General features: G+C 48.0%; 1 long non-coding RNA gene across 1 annotated transcript; it reads left to right on the top strand.

Moving 5' to 3' along the window:
• The first annotated feature begins 410 nt into the window (after positions 1–410).
• On the top strand, positions 411–3,111 carry LOC124699452. The gene is made up of 3 exons (XR_007001394.1): positions 411–521; positions 1,242–1,364; positions 2,404–3,111. It is a non-coding gene; the product is annotated as an uncharacterized LOC124699452 (long non-coding RNA).
• The last annotated feature ends 1,635 nt before the right edge of the window (positions 3,112–4,746 follow it).

Below are 4,746 nucleotides of genomic sequence, written 5' to 3'. Positions count from 1 at the left end.
CGACGGCCCCTGCTACAGCGCCGGCGAGAACATGTTCTTCATCCACCACGACGACGGGCGGTGCTCCTTGGTCAACGGATTCTCCGGCGCCGCGACGAGCTGGCCCGCGCTCTCCTGGAGTCTCGCAAGGTAAAACCCTGCGACGAAAAGTTGGAGCGTAATCTGTTCCCGGATATGCAGATCAAGAAGGTGGTGATGTCCTCGGCGGCGCCATCCTCGCCGAACCATCAACATCCACTTGTGGCCGTTCTAGTCTAGTCAGCGACTCCTGTTTGTCCAGAGTCCTTATTTCTACGTGCCGGCCGGCCGGCGAGATCAACTCGTGCGTTGTGACGCGAGCCATCCTCCTCATCGTCGACATCGCCTTCTTTCAAGCGAAGTTGTACGCGCACCTCCGATCGTTCGAAGAGCTTGTCGCCGTCGATCTCGGCAGTGGCTGCCTCGACAAGCCGACGCCGCTAGGCGTCAAGCACGAAGTGAATCTGACCTCATGGATTTGGCCTCCTGGCCTACCGGATCAGGTACAGGATCTTCTCGGCATTTACTCAAATAATTCCATACGAGATACTATCCAGCAGGATCGATATCTAGTGGAATCCGATGGCAAGCTGCTGATGGTGAGGAGACGTGTCCCCGGAAGGCACCGCCACCTGACTAGTCGGTTTGAGGTGTTCGAGGCTGTCCTCAGCGACGGTCCCCGTCGTGGCCGGTGGAAGAAGGCCGAGAGCCTCGACGGCCGAGCGCTCTTCGTGAGCACGCCGTGCTCCAAGTCTGTCCGTGCTAGTGATGGTTATGGAGCTCGAGCAGACTGTATCTACTTCGTGCTCAACTATGGCGACCCCCTTCTTGATTCCGGGGTGTACAACGTGGTAGACAAGACGATCATGCCGTTGATGCCACCGGTGCCAGCGTCGCGGAGGGCAAAGCTAAAGTGGCTTAGGCAGGGGTCTCCGGCGTGGTTTTTCCCTGTACAAATTTAGACCTTCCGTGTCATCATGGCTGCTAGTGTTTCTTTGGCTAAACTTTTCCCATTACATCTTTGTTTCGTGTTAGCAGTAATAACACTGATAATAACTTGAGCTGAACACTCGTTGAGTAAAACGACATTTCAGTACAAGATGTGTCTCGTGTTGTATATTGGTTCTGCACCAGTTTTGATTTCCCATGGATGACTGTTCGTTGGTCCTCTCCTTCAGTCACCATTTTTTACGGAACTTGTGATATTTATGATTTGTCTGCAGTTTTACGGAACTCAATTTGCTCAGCTGATTTTTGATGGAATCCTGTTTGTGGGAACGGGAATTCACCGGTGTACTGCTGTTATGGATGGCTGGGTGAAGTGTCCCTTTTTCTTTTAAATGATGGTACTGCAATATTCAAGCAACTCTTTTAAATGCAAGTGTTTTCTTGTCTCTCGGACATGCTCACTCTATTTTTTGTGCAACACATGGATGTATTGGTCTTGGATACTTATAATGAACCTGACATATATATTCTCAAATGATCCCTTTCTTCCAAGATATGTTGGCACATTTTCGTTCAGTTTTAACTTCCTGTAAGAATCCTTTAAGTACTCTAATGTTAGATAATGCTATAGATGCTGCACCGACATATTTATTGGATGCGAACTGCGTGTAGTACATCAAATAAATTCTAGATTGTGATAATCATCACACAATTTCTGCATATTACGTTCACTCATATAAGTGGCATCATATCTTGTGTGAGGTGCACGAGCCCTGTTTGTTGAACTTTAGATGATATCATATTGCGCACGGCAAAGGCTACGTTGCCGTGCAACTAAGTTGCGCGCATGGCAACGCCCAAATCCTTTGCCGTGCATCGATTCTTTGTCGTGCGGCGTGTTGGGTCATTGCCGTCCAAGTTTCTTGGCCGTGCGCTTTCTTCAGACTTTGCCGTGCGAGGTTTCTTTGCCGTGCGCTTCGTTCATATTTTGCCGTGCAAACTTTCTTTGCCGTGCGTGCTGCTTGGTGCGCATGACAAAGAAGTCTTTGCCGTGCGTGCTGCTTGGTGCGCATGACAAAGAAGTCTTTGCCGTGCGTGCTGCTTGGTGCGCATGACAAAGAAGTCTTTGCCGTGCATGGACGCACGGCAATGATTTGCTGCACGGCAGCCCATGTTTTTCCCGTAGTGGATGATGCCACACAAACTTCTGATCATTTCAGTCATGTTTGGTATTTTGAGGACTTGGCGTGAGCCTTTGATTTGATCATTAAAACAATGATTATCCAAAGAGTCAAAATAATTAGATTAAGGAGCAGTACTATAAAGGGAAACATCATAGGTGTTCAAAAGCGTGTCATGCCAACCTGAATAACAATACCATTTCTTACCTTTTTGTCATTTTATGTTCTGCAGTTCTAATGTGATCCATTTATGCAGCTCTGGTTGAAATTTGGAATAAAAGGAACATAAATTTATCTGCTGAAGCCTGGCGATAATGATAAAGCAATGCTGCAACTTTCTTTGTGGTATGACTGTCTCTGGTGATAATGCATTTTAAACCCATACAGATTTATATGATTGAACTCCGTAGTTATATATAGGACATGTTAAACACCAAATTTGGTTCCACCTTTGAGTTTGCACTGAAGTACTTGAATTTTTTTTATCCTATTGTCAAGAGTTCGAAACCTAAATAAAATCGAGTCAACATGCACCTTTTATTGTGATGGCTCTACATCAATCCACTTCGGAGAAATTGGAAAGATCTTTGACACACCTTGGATATCATGGTTCATCTCTCACAAGCACACACAACGACTGAGCACACATACAAATGCCCTATTGTCACATTGGCATTTTAAATCATTGTCATCCACTTAAATAAGTATACATAGGTTGTCTTAAAGGAGACCACTCTGCCTTTATATTGAAATAGGAACCAAGAAGTGTAGATGCAGCTGACAACATGTTATTGATCTTTTCTTTGGGAGATCACTCTTATTACTACCTCCATCCTTCCACGTACATTTGTGTCCACCAAGGTTTACCACTGTGTTCCTAATTCAGGGGGCACAAGAAACTTAATTTTAAATGGTAGATAGAGGAAAGCAATAAGCTAGACTATAAAAGAAATCTTATGAGTTAAAGAGTCATAGATATTGATTTTTGAACTGATAGTCGCACAAAGAGTTAACCCGCTGCCTCCCTCTCCCCCCCCCCCACCCGGGCGGCGGCGGAGGCTCCTCCTCCCCCCGCGCCCCACAGCCACCCGTCGCCCGTCGCCCTCAGCCGATGCCGCTGCCGGCCGCGGCCCCGACCCTGGCCCCGGCCTCGGCCCTGGACCTCGTGCTTCGGCCCCGGCCATGGCCCCGGTCCCGACCTGGCTCTAGCGGTGCTGGCGGCACCCCTCCGTCGAATCGACGAGGGGGGGGGGGGGAAGAGGGTTTCCGCGGCGGCGTTCCATGGGTGGTGATGTAGCGCCGGTGGAGGAAGCCGTGCGGCACGGCTACTTGGCCGGGGCCTGAGGCTCTCCGTCGGTAGCCATGCAGGATTCGGTGGAGCGATGGCGGCCTCCGCCCCCGGTAACGGTTCGACGGAGGTACGCATGATCCGCGTCGCTGTCCACTTCCTTGGTGATCCGGCAGGAGGGATTGGCGGTTGGGGCTACTGATCTTGCTTTGTTTTTTGTGGCGGTCATCGGGTTTCTCGCATGCGAGGATGAAGATCTTCCGGAGGTCAGTTTGCTTTGATCTGGCTGGAGAGATGATATCTGGAAAGCTCCGCTGGCGAATGGAACAGTGCATCTTTTGCCTGCAGTTTGCTGGATCGGGTGGTATTCGGTCGCGCGCACCCATATTTTTATTCCGACCGTTTGGTTCCGGAGGGAGCAGCGTGAAGCTCTATTCTGTGTTGACATCAGGTGACTTTTTGGTCCATGGTGAAGTCAGAAGAAGGAATATCATGAAGGCCGGATTGGTGGACTGGCTAAAGGAGGTTCGAGACTGCTTGATGCAGAGGGATCTTCTTGGCGTTCCGGGCTCTGCAGAAGTGGTATGCATGTGGGGGCGGCAGCACAGGAAAAGTTCAGAGTCTTACCTCTCAGGGTGAAAACCCAAGGTCTGGCCTTAATTGGTTGTGCCTAGCAATGTTCTTGTTGGAGGCATTGTTTTGAGAGTGGGGACTATCTTCAGGGTGAAAACCTAAGACCTTTGGTCGGGCGACAATGGTGCTGGTGCACTGTTCCCTTCTTGGAGGCATCACTTTTGGAGAGTCTGTTCCCTTCTTGGAGGCATCGCTTTTGGAGAATCTGTACTTCAGGTGTTGTCATGGTAGTGGTTATATTGCTATTGCTAGATCTAAAAGATTGTAGCGGGACTTTTATTTCTTAGTTTCTTTACTCTTTTTTGGATGTGTTCATCCGTACTGCCATTAGGGTGTGTGGCGTTGTTGCAGAGGCTGGGTGTAATTGGTATCTTTTGATATTAATATATTCCCTTTATCTAAAAAAGATATTGATTTTTATGCATAGTTAGTACATATATGTGTAAAAGACAGGAACATTTGCGCCATCTCACTCGCTCGAACTTTCGAGCAAATTTACTTAAAAATTTGGTATATTTGGAGAACTACTTGCTAATACTTCATAGTTCAGATGTTGTAGGATGCTACTAGGACGGGGCCATAACTTTAGACCATGCCAGTCGGACTTGAACTTGATTTCACCATTTGTGTAATTGTGTGGTTATATCCTTTTCACGATGAATTATCCGTAATTTAGTG

Source organism: Lolium rigidum, chromosome 3 (assembly GCF_022539505.1).
Source record: "Lolium rigidum isolate FL_2022 chromosome 3, APGP_CSIRO_Lrig_0.1, whole genome shotgun sequence".
In the NCBI taxonomy this organism is placed as follows: Eukaryota; Viridiplantae; Streptophyta; class Magnoliopsida; order Poales; family Poaceae; genus Lolium; species Lolium rigidum.
The sequence above is the reverse complement of the archived record's forward strand: the minus strand, read 5'-3'. Positions and strand labels throughout refer to the sequence as shown.